At 45.2% G+C, this 21349-nt stretch overlaps 1 protein-coding gene across 11 annotated transcripts in view; it reads right to left on the reverse strand.

Annotated features, from left to right (window-relative positions):
• The window catches only part of MAP2 (microtubule associated protein 2), a 147685-nt gene that overhangs the window by 89681 nt on the left and 36655 nt on the right, over positions 1-21349 (reverse strand). For 9 of the 11 annotated variants that reach the window (XM_065751274.1, XM_065751273.1, XM_065751272.1 and 6 more), the window contains exon 2: positions 18848-18913. The gene's annotated coding sequence lies outside the window, so the exon portion shown is untranslated. Of the gene's footprint in view, positions 1-18847; positions 18914-19284; positions 19450-21349 lie in introns of those variants that run through there. The other 2 variants (XM_065751276.1, XM_065751275.1) reach the window with 1 other exon arrangement.

Consider the following 21349-nt stretch of genomic DNA (forward strand, 5'->3'; position numbering starts at 1 on the left):
GCATTGGAAGGCTGTGCATGGGAGAACCAGCACACAAACAGGCAGACACGGCCACCAGGTGCTGGACACCACAAACCCATCTCAAGCAGAAGATGAGCTCACGTTCATGCCTTTCTGCAATGCAGTAAGAAGCAAGGACATAAGAAATAGCAATCTTCAATAAATCTTGTCTTCTCCTCCCCCAGACATAATCTATCCTCAGAGTGCAGATGCACCATCACTTTGCTTGACCACAGTCAACGCTCGTGAAAGTGGGTTGTCTCCCTCAGCCCAGGAACTGCTCTGGCTCTGCACTGCTGAAACAACCACACACCTGCAATGAAATTCCTCTTCCCATGCATCTGGTTCCTGCCATGTGGCAAAACTAGTGACCTGCTGGTGACTTAAGTAAATGAGTAATGCCCCATGCCAGAAAGAAACTGACACCAGGATCAGCTAGGGAAAAATGTTCCTACCACGAAACAGGAGTGAGCAGAAGATTTTCTTGACTAACAACAGGCCAACTGGTGGAGCATTCAGAGATGCTTAGGAGAGATAGGTCTCAGAGGTGAAATAGTAGGAAAACTGTCTGAGGAAGCTGAAGAACTTCAGTCCCTAAAAACAAGAAGTTCTTAATTTATATTTAATAAATAAAGCATTGGCCCAAACTCTTCTGTTGCACTGCCTGCTATAGGATAGCTCCTGCCTGTTGGCAGTAGGGTACAGGAGGGTTTGGCTGATGGAATTTCACGTACAGCCTGCACTCGTGGCATGCAGGTGACATATTTGTGAAAGTGCGCAGGACTGGGCACAGGGCTGTCACAAAACAAGCCGGGGTGAAGGCTTCAAAGAAGGCTGCAGGGCTCCAAAGCAGAGATCAAATCTCTCCAAAACAGACCTGTAAGCAATCACTGGTTACAGAGTATCACACCGATATACTCAGCAAGCCATTAGAGTCAGCAAACCAAGCCTGGAGCCAGACAGGCAGCACATAGCTGCAACTCGTCCATCCCCTTAGGGTCCACAGCACTCACTCACCAGCTCCCTCACACTGCTGGGCCCAGGGGATGCATCCCACAGCCTCCTGCCAAGCTCCCACACCCCCAGCCAGGCTCAGCACCAACCAGCAGCAGTGCCATCTCTGTCACAAGCGGCACAGAGGGCCAGCCTCACAGCTGGGAGCAGCAGCCGTATTTCCCAGCTGTGTTTAGGCTCTGTGGGCACTCAGAAGTGCATCCTGTCATTAATCCACTCTGCCTGCCTGCTGGGCTCTTGGGAGAGAACAACTCCTTTGTTTCCAAAGGGCTTTCTGCTTAGGATGCAGGCAGCAGGAGTGGAAACAAACAACGTGCCCGTAAATAAAGATAAGGACAAGTCTTGCTGCTGCCCACTTGATCAGTGACATTTTTGCCGTCTATCTCTTTTCATTTAAATTTACTGATCCCTTTTGTTTTGTTTTGCTTTGTTTTTATAAAGCAACAGTGGCTTTGCCCACGTGCCAGTAAATGGGCACACCATGTGGACCTCTCAGTGCCAGCAGCAGCTGTAGCTCAGGCCGAGTCCATACCCTATAGCCTCAGCCCATGAGTCTTACTGACACAAAGCTTTTTACTGAAGAGTTTGCTGTGAGGGCTCTCTCATGTAATGTATATATATTCCAACCTGTTGTTTATTTGAAAATTCTGTAGTTCCTGTGAAACCAAATGTTCTGTATTTAATAGCTTAAGCTATAAGTCATAAAAGCCAAATTCAGACTATACATTATTAAGAAATAGGGATCCAGATGGCTAGCTGAGGTCAAGCTGAGGCCAGCCTGCCCATAAAGAACACACACTTGTGTGTCCTTATTAAAGTTTAGGGATTTAATAAAAACAAGAATGTTTTTCTTTTGAGCACTTATTTCAGATAATTTTGTTTACTTTAATAAGAAACGGACATCTTTCACAAAGTTTAAAGCAACTAGAAGCTGCCAGAACTAGGAGACCCCTACCCTGTGGTTTCACAAGGAACTGTTGCACTACAGTCTCACTTAATTAAAAAATAAGACTAGCAAGCAACTACCTTTGTTAGAAGCCAAAGCTGAGTCGAGGTTCTGCAGTTTTGGGCAAGTTTCCTGTGATGGCTTAGGGTCTGTAAATCGTACAGAAAGCTGCAACGCCTCCTTTCTTTGACAGCCATCTGCTAGGGCAAGATGAGCCCATGTCACAGACTGCCTCTCATTGCAGGAGGTTTGGCATCAGTCACTGCTGCACAAAGCTCCGGTGGTGGATGGTGGGGCTGATGCTCCCCAGCCATGGCAGAGACCAGCAGCTGAAGCAGCCATCCGCTGTTGCTGCCCACTGCTTTGCTACAGGACTCAGCTGCTGAGACCAGGAACATGAAAATCCAAGGGCATTTTGTTGTGAATGACAGAGGTTGGGAGCACCAGCTGAGGTTGGGTTAATGTGGAAAGCTATGCCAGGAAGATGCTGCCACGTGGATTTAGGAGGACTCACCTCAGATCCTGTTCTGTGTCAACATTAGCTAATAGAAAAATAAGAGCTGCTAATGTTATGAGAACTGAAACGAATGGGAGGAAGCTCAAAGGGCTCTGATCTCTACAGTCCCCCTATGCACCCTCTTCTCTCCAGAAGCCCACAGCCAAGACAAGTTGAGACAAACTCCCCAGGAGCAGCAACAGCCAAGCATCAGGAGGCACAGGCTCTGCCGGGAGCCACAGCACTCCAAGTTCCTCCTCTCCATTTTCTAACCTCTCTCTGATAACTATTTATCATGTATAAATAGATATACATAATTATTTACCCTTTATTTATGAGCAGTACAAAAGTGTATTCCATTATTATACTTTAATTGGCTTATGATTAAGCAAGCAGGCGGTGCTAAGGAGACGAGAAACCATAGAACACCACAGCAGAAAGCATTAGCTGTCCCATTTCCTCCTGCAAAAAGAGCTGTATGGTGCATCTGAAAACACTTAGCAAGTAGCAAGCCAATGAGAAAACCAGGGTAAATACAGATTTCTAACCTCTTGAAACTAAATCCCTGCAAAGAAAATTATTATTCTCCTTCAGTACCACATGCTTCTGATGGTATTGAAATGCGTTAAAATAACAATGTTTTCTCCTAAGCTGACCAAACCTCAGGACATGATTTGCAGGCTGAAAGCTGCACTTCACTGACCTGAGACTACATAAGTGCCAGGCTGCACTGTTCGTTCACAGTGCCATGCTTTTCCAAACAATAGTCTACGCTGATTGTAATACTTTTATGAAGAGGGAACAAGACAAAAATAGTGCTTCAACCTTCAGATTATGGTTTTTGTGGGTTACAGCAAAGCCATTAAGACCAAATCCCTCTTTGCGCGACTTCAAGAACAAGTATTTTTGTACTTTACCAAACAAACCTGCCTCTTTTTTGAGCTACCGTGTAAATCTTGCAGAACTTCCAAAACAGAAACTTTTTACTCAGAAGAGCATAACAGCTTTCCTAAAACACCATTTTGTTATATAAACCCCTTAAAGGAGATGAAAGAAAATAACTGAAAACCAAATATGACTGATCCATTTGAGCACAAAGGCTGCAGCCCTCTGTAACAGCATATTTAAGGTATTTTGCACAATTTAAACCTCAGGCCAAGTGAGTAGCTCATCGTAGGCAAAGTCCTGAAGAGAACTCAGGTACACAGAGGCCAGCACTTCTACCCGCTTGACAGATACTTCTTTTCAAATTCCTGATCCACTTTCAATTCACACATTTGAAAATAGGTTCATAGAGGATGTGGCAACAGTTAGAGGCAGTGGATCATAGTTCAGGGCTTATTCCTGCTTAAGCATCCATGCTCCCTAGTGGGAGCAAATGTCTGTGCTAGCAAAGCACAAGCAAGAGGTGTGATGCATCGAACACCTCCTCAGCTGAGAGCAACAGCCAACGTGCAGGGCTGAAGTGCAATACATGGAGGTGCTGAGCGTACCTGCAACATGTGCAGCCTTTGCCCAGGAACCACTGCCATAGGCACTGAGATGTTGGTCCTTGAAGAGTTTACAGCCCAGTTCCCACAGACAGAAAACAGAAAAGGAAAACCCACTTATTGTCATGTACTTGTATTTATGATACAGAGGCTCTCTAATAAATAAAGAAGTGATTTAGCATCAAGTCAGGCTGTGTTCCTACAAAGCAAAGCTCCCTCTTTCAGTCACCCACAACCTGCCTCTTGTTCTCCAGCTGTTGAGCTATCTCCTGTTCTCTGCCCTAAGACTTTTGAGGGTTATCTGTAGATTCTTTTCCAAGGGAAATATTTCTAAAAAATGTGCTGCATTGTGCTCTTTTCTGTTCTTAAGAGACTGTGTATTGAGGCCAAGGAAGATAAAATGCCTTTGCTGAAACCACAGCCAGGCTCTACAGCACAGCAGGGAAGCGCACACAAGATTTTCTGACTTTCAATCCGAGCTGTAATGACAGCATCTCCCCTCCTCTCAGCAAAGGGGTGCAGCTTCTGTGTGCAGTAAACAAATCATATAGGCCATAGGCCTGAAGTTTATCTTAAGCTCCTTTAAAAGTATCGCTCATCACTCAAAGGAAAATGTGTGACCTTTCATGACATCCCTCTTGAAGGCGCTTTCAAGTCTGCTGCTTTGAGATGATTAGGAGATGTGGTATTTTGAATGCAAACGAAGAAATCCCATGGCTTCTTATTCTCGGGCATTAAGAACAGATTTCTCTAGGTTTTGCATGAATTGGGGAAATGCAGGGAGCTTTGTTTGGCCTCTCCTTCCTCTTGCATGTGCAAGACTCTTCTTTCAGGTGCAGAAGGACATCCTCCAGATGCATACTGGATATTCCCATCTGCCTGACTCACAACAGAACAACTCTGTTGTTGAGCTCCGAGTCCAGTACTAGTCCAATACCTGGTCACAGCTCCTGGAAACCACACGGCATCCAAACTGAGCCCCTACGAGGTTATTCAGATGGTATCAGCCTTCATCAAGCTTTTATTTCTTCAAGCCCCTTGCATCCACATGTTTAGTGCCAGTTTTCTTGTGGCCTCTTATTACTGGGCTGGCCCATTTCCCAGAAAACATATGCCACAGGAAGTAGCTCAGCCTAAATTACTATAAACCAGTTAAAACATTTTTCAAAATGAATTGCCTCTTGGCAGAGCATGCTTTCCTGTAGCTGTGTTTTGCTCTCCTTATTGACCGGCCATGGTCTTTTATGACCCTGCTATACTGCAGTGAGGGTCTAACAGTGAAGGCATTAGCCCACAATTACTTGAGGGAAGACACAGCCTTCTGGGGCCAAAGAACCCAAGAGAAGGCAACTCCTGCAGGTGAGCACTGTGCTTAACGTTGGGGACAGCAGGCAGCAGGAATTATGAGTGAGACGGAAGATTCAAGGCTTCTTGCTGACAGCCTCTGAGTCCAATCTGACTTACAAGGGCAGAACTACACAACGATGCTCCTTGCTCACAAACAACAAAGACATAAAAGGGAGTAGAAGCTGCCACCAGCACAACACTGCTGGGAGTTTGGGTCTGAATTAGCAGACGCAAGGTGTTCTAGTAACAGGCTCCACTCAGCAAATATGGGCACACAGCTCATCCTGAATGTGACTGACACTGGGGCCATAAAGTCTGGGCAACAGAAGACAGAGCACGTCTCCTGAAACCCACTACACATGCTCAGTGCCACAGGGCTGGAGATAAAGAACCGGTCTACCTTAATGTGCCTGCATCTTCCTGCTGTCATACAGACTCACCTGACAATCAGCCCCTTACACGCCAGGAATTATGGGATGCAACCTTAATTTTGCCATAGTACTGCATCACAGGGGCTCACTCTGCAAAGTCAGCCATGGTATTTTTAGTTTAGATGCAGATAAATGATGGTGTGCTTCATATTCATAGCTTTACAGGTAACAACGAGAATTGAACAGAGGGAGAGGATCTCTAATCCATTGGCACAAACAGCACTCCAAGGAACCTGAGACAAAGAAAAGCTGAGATAAAGGCAGAGCACATATACTGGGTACCCAATGTAACTAACCATTTAAAGGCAGAAAATACCACTACTACTAAATACAAAATGACCTTCCGTATTTATGGGAGCACTTGCAATAAATCTGCTTTGGACATCTTCAGGTGCCAATTAATAATGAAGGAACAGGCTCCCTGACACTATTTAATGCTGCTCTTTTAATTCCAAGGGACTGAACAATGGATGCTCATACACCTCATAGGATGGAAGAGGGGACTTACTCTTTGGGATAAAGTGCACGATCCCACCTGGTAGCAGCCACAGGACAACCCTGATGAGCTGATGAATTACCTTGTTACCCACCTAACACCATCACATCAGTCACAAAAAAAGAGCTCACTGACTGTAACGGAGCCAAAAAACCAAAACAATACAACCACTTGCTACAAGCTGCTACTGATTATTAATAAAAGTAACTGACAGAAAATAATTTCTCCGTCCCACAAATACAAGTTCAAAGCTTGCTTCCAGCTTCCGTGAGGCTCCAACAGCTGAGAAGGTGCCCAGATAGGAACTAACCATTTCTTATTTGGTCTGAAATTGGAAATGTGTTCAAGAAAGTTGAAAGCCACTAAAAAGCACACGCCACGATCACATTAATGATCCCTGTTCTGCATGAAACACATCCTCAGTGGGTTTATGGAGAACATATGCAATGACTTCTGCCACTGGGATTTCCATACACAGATAGAGTAAATAACACACAGTAAGGAACTACACTGTAGGAAACACTGCCCTAATTTTGATGGCATATGTTTTAACGTACCGCTTACAACCAGTCAATAACACCACACAAATCTGTTTGAATATGGAAATGAAAGCATTTCAACGTGACTTTGATTTGTAAGGTTGTGCCCACACAGCCGCATGTGCTGTTATTAAACCATCCAGAACAAGTATTATTTATTTTAAACAGTCTTTTCAGTATTTTCTCCCCACCGTCCTTACCCCTAAACATCCAGCTAAGACCATTGCAATTTCTGCCTACGTATTCATTAAACCTATGCAGATGTGAAATAAAACACGTTCATTTGTATAAGCATAGCATGTATCTAAACACCTCCACATTCATACCGCAGCTACATCTTGACCTGCAACGTATGGGATGTCATTATATCAATTTCCTTTACTAAAGATCAACCAAGAAACAGACACCACCAGCCAGACAGGGATGTGTTGTCGAGCTTTTCAGATGCAAGGTTTGGATTACTGGTATGTCTCTAGCAGCCAGTAGCATTTTAGAGGAAATGGAAATTTGGAAACCAAAGCAAGGCAAAGCTCTAACAGCACAACATGAGTGAATAACTAGAACGTGAATTCTAGTAGTTAATATTTAACAATAAATTATCCCTTTCTGCCAACTTTGTTAATGTTGCTTTTCAGCATAATGATAGCCTCTGGCAAGAGACTCCACAGTGACAATTCCAATTAGCTTCCCTCTTTATCCCACAGGTGACCTGCTAGAAACGCATGTTCACCACCACTTCTCTTGGAAATAGACTGACTGCAGCTGAGGCCAAGTGCTCTTCTGAGCCAGGCAGGCATCACCATCACAGCTCCATGCCATACAAGGCACCACATGGCATGAGCTATCATTGCCTGGGTTTTCCTCTGCAGCTGTGGGGCTGAGCTGCTCTGTCCCCCTGCAAGTGGGTTTCCTCTACATTCCTTTGCTGGGAAGGGACTCCAGGAGACACCACTCTCCTGCATCAGCCTCAGCAACACAAGCACCCATGGGCGACAGCATCCTTCACCTTCTCACACAGCTACTGAGATCACCCCAAAGCATTCTCTTGACTTGTTAAAGCCATTCTTTATGGGACCAATCTATAGCTCATTGATGGGGAAAAAAAAAGAAAAGAAAAGAAAAAGAAAAAAAAGTCTATTTTTGTTTCAGTAGGCTCTAACTTTGCCTTTCCTCATGCAAAAGTAACAAGCAGCAGGTGCCAGGCTGCAGACACAGTGCTTTGCTTGCTCCAAAAGCAAAGCCTTGCCAGGTCCTTGCACTTACCCCACCAGCAGCACACTGGCACAGCAATGCCTGCAGCCTGTGGATCCCTGGGGAAGACTGCATGCCTCTTGCAAGATGTAGGACCAATCCTGGCTACACAGCTGATCTAGTCACCTTAGTTTCAAGCCAATAAAGGGAAAGTATAAGCATTAGATAACTATATACTACATACATTTTAGGTACCTATTTTATAGTATCCAGATATGCAACGGTTTTCTTGTTCTCCACACTTTTTCTAGGCAAGCAAGTGAAGTAGTCAGGTGTGAGGGTTGGACTTAAATGACTCAATCAAGTTACAGAGCAATGAGTAAAACTCTGGGAAAGAACAGCCTTTGTGCAACAAATTTTTAGCAACTGCATCTAGAAAACTCTGATAAGCACTGTAGAGTTGCACCATCACATAAGATACTTGATGTTGGTGGATTATTCCTTCCTCTCCATCCTTCTCTTTCCTCCTTTCCAGAAACAGTAAGCCGTTCCAGGCAAGCAGGATGGAAACCAGGGTTTGCAGAGATCACTGGATAAAAGACAAGGCCTAAAAAGACAAAACTAGACAAGAAACACTAAAAGAGGGAAAATCATTAGCAAGGCAACCCAAGCAGGACTCGGCAAATAGGCACTTGCTCTGGGACAAGCCCCATCCAGGGCCAGGCAGAGAAGACACAGCAAACTTTAAGTGCCCATTTCTGCAGGTGCTCAGGGTCTTTTGACCTCAATATGTTTGATCTCTTTAATCCATTCTGCACCCTTGAAAAAGCATCAATGTTTCACTGCTTTGAATCTCAAGTCACAACCAGGGAAGCACACTTTGTACCTAAGAAAAGCTTTTCATACATGTGATCATGTTGTGCCTGAGTGTCCCCACAGCAGCTTCACAACCCTCAAACTGTTCTATTCAGTGTTGTATTTTCTTTACAATGGCCTATCTGCTTCCCAATTGCTTCTTAGTTTTACTTCAGTGAGCCTGCAGCAGTCACATAGCCCTTCTTCCACTTCCCATTCTGAATGTGAGCAACGCACGGTACAGCTGGTGCAAGAAGGATAAAGGCAGCTTTTCTACGTATTGTTACACACTGCAGCAGAATAATGCCAAACCCATGCTAAAAGGCAGTTTTTCTTTCACCTACTAAAACTGCCATCACTTGGACTGTTTGTCCAAGGGAAGAATTTCTCTTGGGCGCTTCAGTGTTTGCAGCCCTTTAAAAAGTCTTCTTTATTGATGTGGAGAACATCAGGCTAAAACACACCAACAAAACATCAACTGCAGACCAAGTGCTCACATGCATGTGCTGCTGCAGCCCTCCTGCAGCTGCTGCTCAGAGCCAGCATTGGACTTGTGCCAGAGCTGCAAAGAACTTCAGCCTGCACAGCCCTGCCAGGCTGACAGCAAAACCAGCTTCTCCATCAGTACCGTCGCTCGGCAGCAGGTGAGCATGCTGAATCGAACAGGCACAAAGAACAGGCTCTGCAGTATGCTGCATGTTTGCTTCTGCATTTTTCTTACGGGCAGCCCCTTCAAGATCCTTCAGTCCTCTCACCTCTTGCAAGTAAAATTTTTCAAGTGTTCCCTGAAGCATCTTCCATGTCCAGTCTTGCCACAACCTTGGATTTATTTCCCTGCTAATACGTTAAATTTTAATTTGTATTTTGGCTACAGCTACTGAGTCTATAGCTACTGGTATCTGTTTAGAGCAAAGGACCCCATTAAAGCACACATTTATCAGGATGGTAAACGCTGCAGTAAGGCCCCTGCTATCAATCACAGCACGGAAAGCCATGCATGCCAAAAAGGGAGGAAAGGCTGATTTAATACTATTACAGAGAGAGATTATTTTCTGTTACGAAAAGCAGCGGCTCCTTTATCCAACAGTGAATGCAGACCGACCGGTGGTTTAGAGACCTAGTAAGATGGGGCTCAAGATGATAACAAAGCTGTGTGAAAGAGGACAGATGGCAGCCACACAATAGCCATCAAGTCTATTTAAACAGCTAAGTGGTCTTCCTACGCCCATCACGGCTCCAGACGTGTGGATTCAATGCCTGGCTCGCATTGCATGGAGCCCTCTAACCTGCAGCAAGTGCAGAGGTCACAGGCTTCCCTTCCACACCATCATTTAGAAATTCACCCATTCTCCCCAACAAGTGCAAAATAAGCAAAGCTGGGGCAGATGCTCCTGCCCAGCAGTGATAAGCTGTGCCTCTGTGACTTTCCACCACGTGGGCTGGAGCCTGGGACAAAGCAGCAGCTCTGGACAAGGCAGGGAAGCACTGTTGGACAGAGCATCTCAGCCAGCCTCTGCGGAGTCCGAAGGGGCCCTTTCTCTCACACATACCACAAGATGGGGGCTTTAACACCACACATTGCTCCAGCCCATGGGCTCGGCCATCCCTGCAGAGTGCTGGGACGCAGGGCTGCGCAGTATTACTCAGCTCAAGCTGGCATGTCGGCGTGCTGTCAAAAGACAAACTGCAGTGCTGCTGCTTCATGCGTGTCCCTCGTGTGATCATCTCTGCAATCTGTACTGCTGGGAAACAGAAGCGCTGTGGGTTCAGCCCTCATAAACACTCACAGCTGTAAATCCTCACAAGCCCTTTTAAGCCTCTGTTACAACATACAACTTCCCTTCCCCAGACAAACTAGTTCTTTCCCTTGTTTTAAGAGGAAAGGAGGCATCACTGCAAGCAAGCCTATTAGCACCACAGCATGAATTAAATCCAAAGGTTTGAATTCAAAAAAATCTCCTTTGTTTTGACAGAGCACACAGTTTGGGCGTCTTGTTGCATTCAGTGAACTCTATAGGGAGCAGTGCTGGTGGAAAGGAGACACTCACATCCTTGTAACAACGACGGCTAGAGAAAACATAAATGCAAACACCAGCAGAATTGAAGTGAACACACGGATAAAAATGCAACGATTTGACTGAACCCCGCCTTCCATAGGTTTCACTGCTTTTCTCCATGTTCAGTTAGAAGTTGGTATGTTCGGAGGAAAAATGACGATTTGCAAAGCCGAATCTGATGTTCACACAGAATAAACCCTGCTCAACAAATGCAAATAAAGATGAAGTTTTGAGCTCCACAGCCAAGAAATACTTTGTAGAACAGTCATGATGGCATCCAGTGGCCATCCACATGGAGCTGTGGTAGTGCCAGTGCTCAAGTCCCTGAAGCAGAGCCACCATCACCTGCCAAATTGTCTATAGAGGATATACAGCAATTGCAGGAGGTCTCCAGGAGCCCTGTGTTAAATATAATTTGCAGAAGGCAGTAACACTTTCCACATGGATCACCTTACAATTGAGAGAGGGGGAAAAGAAAGGAAAAATAGAATACGGTGCTCCAAGCTCTCAAATTTGTAAGGGCACACACTGTTCTCAGCAGCGTTGCATGACTGTGAGCAGAAAGCTTTCCACAGGTGAATGCTGCCCTGTGAGAGTGTGGACAGCCACGTCCAACCAGTGCTTGGGCCAAACCCTGCCCCACGCATCCCTGCAGCATCCCAGCTGGTGCTTCACTGGAGGGCTCCAGACACCTCCCACTGACTTCCTTACCAGGAACAGCCATAGCAGCACCGTGCACAGCAGATCACCATGGGCTGGCACCAGCAGCTGTGCCAAGCTGCAGTGGATAGTCACATCCACATCATATCTGGGGTTGACTCTACTATGTGCCAAAGGTCTCAAAATGCACCTTTCTGGCTTGGCCCCGTTTCTCTATAGCTGCATTTCCTCACTTGCAGCCAAGGCACAGAGCAACAGCTGGTTCAGGGCAATACTGCTGGCTCCTCCAAAGCAGTTCCCACAGACAGCAGTTCTTAGGGAAACGTGGGCCCTGCTATCCAGCCAGGCTGCTGAAGGCACCTTGGCTCCTGATCTGTCTGAGGAGAAAGAGGCTCTTGGTGCATGTGGAATACAGCAAAACGGCCACCGCGACCAGCTGGGTTTAAGTGGTGGTGGATCTGTCAAATACTGCCAAGGCAAAAGTGAGTTACAGGACAAGAACACAGGAAATAACCAAATTCCACCAAGATAAAATTGTACTCACTCAAAGACTTCCGAGAACCCTTCCTAGTGTCACACAGATCTTCTCTGAAGCTCAAGGCCCGTGACTCTGCGACTCTCGAAGCCCTCCTTGGCAAACACAACAGTACAGCAAACAGCAGACTGCGTGGGGACCATCCAGACCACTAAACTCTTCATTTGCTATTTTCTTTGTAAACATTTTCTTTCAAAGATTTGTTCTCAGTTAGGTATTGTTTGCAAAATGGATGGATGCGTTAGTTGTATCACAGAACAGGTCTCCACCCCTTGTGTTCTATAATTTATCACTGAAGAGCTCAAGTTTCCTGTTCTGAGGAAGGCTCAGAAGTGTATTTCAGGTTTGTACAGATGCCAGTTATTGACACAATTGCAAAACTACATTTAGACATTGTACACACCAGTCTTGAATTTACCTGTACCTTTCTACAAGTATTCAGAGCGAGGAAAGACATCTCTACTAATGGACAAAAAATACAACAAACCTATGGATAAGCACATTCATTTAACATACTCAAGGGCATTCTCAGTATTTTGCAGCAAATGTCACTGAAGTCAGCAAATCTGTTTGTTTCTCACAGTTGTCGCTACAAATACAGATGTTCTCTTTATTAATTACATAATACCACCTCTGAAAAGAATAGCATCAATTCTCCTTTTAATGATTATGAATGTGCTTGGTTGTACCGCAGGATTAAGTGGCAACTTTCCAAGGAAGAGAGTTCAGTTCTCCTAGGCACTGCGCATCCATCCAAGGAGAAATGAAGCTGCTGCTGATGTACCTTTACTTCTACCATCATGTCGCTAAATGAAAGATTTCGCAGCCTTGTCCTTTCAAAGATGCAGAGCACACAGGAGCAGCCCACCAGCCTCAGTGCACGCATTCTGAGCAAGAAGCTTACCACACAGTGCTTCATTTAAAAGTAAAGCCTGTGTCCTCCTAGATTTCCGGTATTTCCTAAGAAATACCCTACCTTGTGACAGGGAATTCTCCTCACTGACAGCTGCCCATGGGCAAGTACCATGGCAGCCATGATGCACCCCACAACAGCAGCACAGTGAGGTCAGACACACATTCCAGCTGCAGCAATGCCGTGCTTTAACATCACACTATCAGTACGGCTCTCAGCCATCTTGGGTCAGTGCGAACTCAACTGATACTACTGCTTTAGCACAACATGGAGGACCCTAAAGGCAATCAAACAGCTGAGCCACCACCATCACGTTAGCAAGTGCTAAGAAAGGTCTGGGATTAATGCACGTAAACATCCCCTTAGTCTGATTCCAGTTAGTCTGCTGCAACTCTCGAAATCTTGAAGCAGGTACTTCTGTCCTTAATTATTAAACTTTACCAGCTTTGTCCCCGCCCTGACCCCAGCCATGTATCTTTCAGGTGGCCTGTGGCAGCGCAGTGGGATCTTAAGCCTTTTGCTTTCAGATGAGCAGAGAGCAGGCTGGCTTTGCAGCACGATTGCTCCCTGGTGCTCAGGGCAACCAAAAGGGCAGAAAGGTGTCACTGTGCTGGTTCCTGGTGCCTAGTCTCCAGGCCTACAGTGCATGAAGGCAGAACCCAATCTACCTCAAATCCTTGCAGCCCTATGCAAAAAAAAAAAAAAAAAAAAAAAAAAAAAAAAAAAAAAATATATATATATATATATATATATATATATAAGCCACATCAGGTTCTCATCAACTCCAATGACATCTTTTGGAAACGTCAGTACAGAACTGATACGACACTAACATCCTAGCTGATGCTCACAGAGAACATAAGACTTGGTTGCAGGAGTACAGCAGGCACTGGGCTGTGCACAGCCTGAAGCCCAGCAACCAACAGTAGTGCTCTGCAGCACGCAGGTGTCAGAGCTCCTAGCTGCAGGACACAGCCTGGCTTCCCCCTCCTGCAAAAATAAGATGCTGCTTTAGCATGGTTTTCCCTCTGCTGCACTACATATGCAGGGGACCATGCTGTCTTATACACAAAGGTGTCAGTGCTCTCTCAAGGAACACTTCACAGCAATGTGTTGTGGGTTTGTTTCATAACTGCCTACCAGCCATGGCCATAACTCAAACGCTTAAATGGGGAAGGGTGGACTTGTCGCACACAGGTTCCCCCAAGCTGCCACACATCCCTCTCTCTCCCTGGCCAAAGTCAGGTCTATGGTTTCCACCATATGATGATGTTTGTCAGTACTAAACACAACACTGCTGAGCAGCACAGCACTCAGGTCCCTCCAGGCACATGTATTTTCTGGCTCAGGACAGGCAGACACAGGCTACTGAGGGAACCAGACAACAGCAGCAGCTTTGTACTGACATAAACACACACAGCTCTGTGGTCTTTCCCCCACTGCTCTCTATTCCTGTCTCTGCAACTCATGAGCCTCTTCCCTTTGGTGATGGAGAGGCTAAAGAGAGGCACTTTCCTAAACATGACTCATTTTCTTTTGGCCAATTAAGGAATATATGTGCAATTTTGAGAGCAAATATTAAAAGTAAGAAAAGGAAAAAGTGAAACCAATTTACTAACCACACACACTGACGAATCATCTTATCACAAGAGCCAGGATGACTCAGAAAACAAATCTAAATAGCTTCTGTGATTTAGCACTGACCGACACTCAATGTATTAAAATAAATTATTTCTCGCAAGCTCCACGCTAACGCACTCCACCAAATATTAGTGCAAAAGCAGCAGTGCATAACTATCTAGAGGCGTCAGTCGGTAGCAAATACTGTAATGAATTGTCCTCTGACCACACCAGGGAAAGGAAGTTAATCTGCATCTCCAGCCTTTCAGGGAATGTTCCAGGTTTGCAACGTGTGAGTCAGCAGCATTGCTGCTCCATAGGTTTTTTCTTACCATGCTACTGGCAGCGCAGAATCTCCTGGCTTTCCCAGCTCTGTCATGCTAGGATTGGGTATCCATCAGGGAATAGCACCTTCTAAAGAAACGGGGCAGGTAATTGTTTGCCTTTTATTCATCGTGTTACAAGTCACTGCAGACTTTTATAATCACAACATAATTCTGTACGCCAAAGAGCTTAACAGAAAGAGTTAAGCTGATGAGCAAAGAAAAGGGAAATTAGTATTTTACTGAATGTATTCTAGTCTTTTTGTTGCTCCTGCTACTACACTAACACCCAAACCACCAGTTATCACAGCCAACCCACAAACCACCATTCTAAGTCCCATGAAGTTGGTGAATATAACCCTACTGAGCACTACATTGGAATCTGACTTTACACAAAGAAAATAAGCAAGAAGACATAAGCTTCCAAAATCAGTCTGGCAGCCTCCAGCTCTTCACACCAACTGAAAACCTGCACCTAATCACTTCTTCCTCCAATGAAGGCCACGTGAGCTGAGCAGAGCTCATGATGAGTTTCTTCCCCCACTGATTTCTGTGCTTTGATGGTTGTTTTCTTGACAGGTTATGCAGGGTTATCCTTCTTGAAGTTACTAAACCAAACTTCTGCTATTGTAAACCACTATCCTAACTCTTAGCATTTAAACATAGCCTGAAAGCAAGAGTGCATTTTCCTCCTAGAAATGGAGAACAAAGCTGAGGTGAGTCATCCCTCAAATGGAGAAAGCACTAGCACAAGCTCACCACTTACTTGCTGCCTCTGTCCTTCTAGCAGGCAACTCCAGAGCAGCTCCAGCACTCACTGCACCCTGTCCAAAGCACAGCAAAGGGCTGCAGAGAAAGTGCTCTGGTGCAAAGGTAACGGAAGATGTGGCTGGAGCGGAGAAGATCAAAAGAGATAAACTCATGAAACTGACCTTCTTCATCAACGATCCATTAGCTCAACTCTAACCCATATAAAGAAGTTTTACGTGGATTACGTTCTCTGCAGCTAATAATTATTGAGTCAATAGGCCAACTTCAGCCTGTTTTGGTGCAGAAACAGAGAAAGCAGAGTTCCTACAAGTCGCATGAAAATAGATGTCCTAGTAGATAAGACAGATCCTGCAAGTGACCCCTAACTCAAAGGAAAGCCACGACCCTTATTTGCCACTGAAACCTTTGACTAGGAGACAGCCTTTCTAATCAGATTACCCTCCACTGTGAATTTATCATTGGATACAAGACATAAATTAACAGGAATGTCAAAGTCACTAATTCTGACTCTCAAAAAAATAATACTCATTCCATGCAACCACAGGAAAAAACCCACAGCATTAGTACTAGTGGTATAAAGCAAACCCTGGTGAGAGAAGTGAGGATGTTACGATCCTGCCTAAAACTGCCTTAAAACAAGACCTTACCTCCATTGCATGTGCTGAGAAAAGAGCCATCTACCAAGCACGGTTAAAAGCCAGACAGCAGTCTTGGGATGTGAGCAGACAGCGTGGCCGAGCTCACTCCTGATGCCACTCCCCACAAGGAGCCCTGGGGACGAGCTAACGACATGCGCTGCTTCTGGAGGCGTTTGGCGCATTTGGTCACCGTGTCATTCATTTAATGAAGGAGAGTGCCAAACATCACGTCATTCTGGGCACGTGCCCCAAAGCCAACAACACACCTCATTGCCACTGCAAGCTCTGGCTTCCGTTATCTTTCTGTATCATCTAACATGTTTTTATTTTGATATTCCAAGCCACCTTATTCTACACCTGTGGCCATGCAGTTATTAAATCCTATTAATCCACATGTTCTTAACAAAATGAGTCTCTTACCTCTACTTCATGAAAACAGCATTGTTTAAAATTATTTCTACTTTTTGTCAGCACAGCATCCCTTTCTTCTTTTCAGTCAGAAAGATCAGTTCCTAATGTGCATCTCAAAAGCTCAGCTCAAGTGAGGAGGTTAAAATGACTGATAAACCAGAAGTGTAAGAAATGTATATGTATTGGTTGTTCAAAAAACAGAAAAATCCCCACAGCAGCCGTGATTTATTAACACGTAGCTGACACCCTTTGTTTGTTTTCAGGAGACCGCAGAGATCTGATAAGATACTGTGCACAGAAGATAAAATGCATTTCCATAGGAAATGAAAACTAGAGGATCTCACTGCCAACAATTTTGATTCCTTATGCAGTGACACTGTAAAAACTATGCAGTTCTACTTGTCTGCTAACAAAGCCATCACTTCTATTTGTCAGAGATCCTTCCTTTTCCCTTCCCCCGCGCTGCAGCAAAACCTTGGATTTTGACATCAAGCCCAGCAAGCAGCGTTAGTCCTTGAGACAGAGTTTGCAAAACATTAATGAAATCAGAATGAGACTGCAGCTTGGCTTGTTGCCCCTGGATAATGGAAGTGAAATTAAAAGTAGGGAGAAGAGAAGGGACCTGCTCTTAGCTAAAAACAGATTGCTGGATGCTTCTATTTATTTTTTATTTTTTGAGAATTGAAGTGTTTTATACGCTATTTACTTCAGGTTTTTCTATTTCAGTGAGTCTAGTGATAATCAATACCAGGAGGAAATAGTATTAAAAGCAACTAAAGAAAACTAACAAGTAAAGCACCTCTTTGAAGAATTTTATTTAGCCAGGAAAGCCTATTAGGGTAGAAGACTTCTGCCAAAGACAGAAAGAATACAAGAGCCAAGAGAACAGAAAGATGTACGAAGAGGAAAATGAGGAACAGAATGGTATGTAAGACAACCAGGAGGGAAAATATCCTGAAGAATTCAGTAACACTTTCCTCCAGAAGGAGCACTATCAGTCAGCCTCAGCAATTTATTGCAATAAAGTTGGTTATTCATACCATTTCAGGGATCCCTTGCTGCTAGCAGTGGCCTGCATCCTTGCCATGCTGGAGTTCTGGCTCAGGGCTCTTGCTTGTTTGGTACTCCCGCTGGGCATTTCATGAGACCAGACTTATTCCCAAGTTAGCATTATTCTCAGTTTTAGCCATGTTAGAAATGCAATGCCTTTCTTAAAAACTAAAACACACGTAAATTTTGCTTCCTGCCCTACAAACACACATACTACCTTCAGGTCTAAATGCTGAGCTAAGATGTATGATGAGCTGCAATACCTGATGAGAACAATGCACAGTAACACCTCAAAAGAGTTAAAGCAACTAAAGCCAAAAGGTATTAGGGGACAGCGGATAACAAACTTCTCTTGGGAACTAACAGCAACACTGTCAGAAAGATCCCAGTCCATCTGCTTTATTTTGCCACATAGAAATGATTTCTGAATGTCTGGGAGCTCAAAAAGCCATCAGATAGAAGCTGTGCCAGCACTGCTCCTCCCAGCCAGGCTGCTGAGACGCTGTGCATACAGCCCCAAGCTGAGCAACACCAAATCCTTACAGCAGCGAATGGGTTAAAAGAAGTTTCCTCCTCCATGAAAGCGATACAGCATGAAAACAGCACTATGCTTTCTGCTGGCTGTGATAGATTGTACCTGCTCTGAGCAAGGCACTGACTTTAACCCTGTTCCTGTGAGGCTGCAAGCACTGCACGGATGCTGAGAGCAATCTTAGGCAGCCCCCACACCCAATACAAATGGGGATGGGGTCTATACCCCAGCTAGAATGAAGCACAACAAGCGCTCAGCTTTCTGTCTCACCCTTTGGTAGCTGCAGCTGAAAGGGCTAATTAAGCATCCAGAGCATATGCATACACATCAAAAATTGAAGTTGCCTGCCGAAACAATTAAAAAAATCTATACAAAGCTGCAACATAGCACAGTTCTGTAAAATGAAGAAGGCTAATTACTGTTTAAAACAAAACAGACAGAAAAAGCCACAGAAAACAAAGAGCAATCCACACCCTGCTCTGCATTCAATCCCACATTCTTAAAATCACATTTGAATAGAGAGGCGCCCTACCTTTCTGATCTGTGAACAAGCAGATGCCGATCAGTGGATCACGTCAAAGGCAGTATGTTGGAGAATCTGTTAAAATAAACCAAAGGTAGGGGAAAAAAAAAAAAAAAGACTTCATTTTGGATGAAAAACAGCTTCCAGCGATGAGAAAAGTTTTTTTTTTCCATTATACAAAAACGTAGACGCACACACAGACATATCCATACCCGTATCTGTGCAAAAGGTGTGGGAGCTTATAATAAATATTATGTATGCACTGAGTAAATTTATCAGCAAAACTGCTGAAGTTTATCACCTATACATTTTAATTCATTCAGTGTGCACCGCTACGGAATTCAATCCGCAGCAGACTAAACCCAAAAAGCTACAGCATGAAGGTATAACTCCTGCAAAAACTCACAGAGCAAACAAAGCTTTCATTTTAAAAAGAAAATCATTACCAGCTCATATGCTGCCATACCACAAAAGCCTATCCTTAAATAACTGCTGCATAATCATTCTCCTGGAGTGTTGTTATCCATCGGCTCGCTGCCTATCTCCAGACCGACGCAGTCTGCAAGCCACCAGCTTGTATCTACCATGGGTACGTCAGGAAAACTGCAAATTAGAAGTCGTCCCCGCAGTGGTGAAAAGGAAAAGAGGGTGAGTGGGAGAGGAAGAGGGAGTTCACTGGCCACAGAAATTTCCAGAATGATGACAAACCCACCAGCTCCGCCATCATCCACTTACAATAGGATGCTGCACCTCGTGGCCGCCTAAGCAGTTCGTCAAGGGCTTTCTGGTATCAACTGCCTGACAGGCATTTTAATTGCATCCAACCAAGTGCGTCCCCAGGAATCGGGCCTTTAAGCCTATGAATATCATCAGCCAGTCCCTTTTGTGCAGCTGCCAAACGCACACAAGCACGCACGGCACACAGGCAGCAGCGCACACGGTTTCCATTGCGATGCCGATCCAAATCCTAAACAGGTTTTACAGCCAGTACAGTGGAAAGGAGGTCTGAAGGGATTTAGCATTTTCTACATTATGGATTAGGGGAGAGATTCGCTCTCCCTTTTCCTTTTTCTATCGCATGCTACTGTTCACGTGTTGCAAGCAGCTCGTTTACACTGTCATTTGAGCCTTGCATTTGTTTATCCACACTAATGGGAAATAAAAATGAGTAAAACTCACAAGTGCTGCAGAGGGGAGCAGGGACCCTTCAGGACTAATAAATAACACAGGGCAGCGCTCACTGCCCAGTTGTGCTTGCACATGAGCTGCTGTGAGGTGTCCGGGCTTACTGCCCCATACCTGCCCCAACCTCACCTACGTTTTTCAGGGCTTCCTTCTGGACATCCACCTGAGCATTACATGGGTTCGTTGAGCTGTGAAGGCACCCCATGTCTGGGGAGGAGATGTGGCACCATTGAGCAGGGACAGGACAGAAGGAGCAGGGGATGAAGGAATTAAGAGTTGAAAGATGAGCCCATTTTTTTTCTAAGCTTTGTAATTCTGTAATGAAACATCAGCACAAGCTTACAGAGGCTTTCAGCAATGGAGCAGTCACAAGAACCCAGTGAGATCAGCCCCACCAGAAAGGGCAGGAGATGATTTCAGAGCTCCCTATGGTCAAAACACAAGCCAATAAGACCCGTTCGCAAGGTAAGCTCGTGCTTCTCTGGCCCCATGCAAGAAGACCCCTTCAAATAGGAGGATGCTCAAAGGAGGAGGACACATCTCCCTGCCACAAAGTCTGGTAGAGATCCAACAAAACCCATGTACCTTTGAGGGAGACATTGGGTTTGCAGGACAGAGCGACAAATCTCATGTGGATTCTCAGGGTTTCTCTCCCTCTCTCTCCAAATTTTGGGGGTAGAGGGCTGCAAAGGGACCCAATTCCCTCTCAACCACAACAAGATGACTCTTCACAAATCCATCAAACTTCATGTCAATGAGAAGTTCCACCCTCATTTATCTCTATGAACAGATCCCAGTACCTCAAAAGCATCTGCCCTGCCCTGCCCACTTCTGCCCACTCTCTAAAGCACCACAACAGTGAGGAGGAGAAAGTGGAAGAAAGCAGTTCTCAAAGACAACCTGTAAGGGACAAGAATGAGGATGGAGCAGGCACCGTATGGCGGCCAAAAGGCCTTCAGAAGGAACGGAAAATCAAGCAAGAGCAACAGTAGCGCAATTCTTAGACTTCTCCTCTGAGAAAGCCTCCTGTGACTCACCAGAGGGGTGCCTGCTGCTGCCAAACCTCCCACTGCAGAGCTCATCCACTGCAGATACCAAGGAAACTCTTCTGCCCTCATCTTACTCAGCTCCCCCACCTCCCAGCTGGTGCTGGCTCCCGGCCCTGCTGTCAGCCCTCCCACACCCCCATGGCCACCTCCTGCCTGTCGCTCTTCCCTCAGCAGCAGCTCAGTGAGGTCCCAAAACCAGCTCCTGGGCTGGGACAGTCAAGGCGTTACAAGAAGTCCTGAAAACCTCCAGAAACTTCTCTGAGATGTTCCTGGCACA

Source organism: Cyrtonyx montezumae, unplaced genomic scaffold (assembly GCF_038088225.1).
Source record: "Cyrtonyx montezumae isolate F1298 unplaced genomic scaffold, pur_monq_1.0 scaffold_7, whole genome shotgun sequence".
In the NCBI taxonomy this organism is placed as follows: Eukaryota; Metazoa; Chordata; class Aves; order Galliformes; family Odontophoridae; genus Cyrtonyx; species Cyrtonyx montezumae.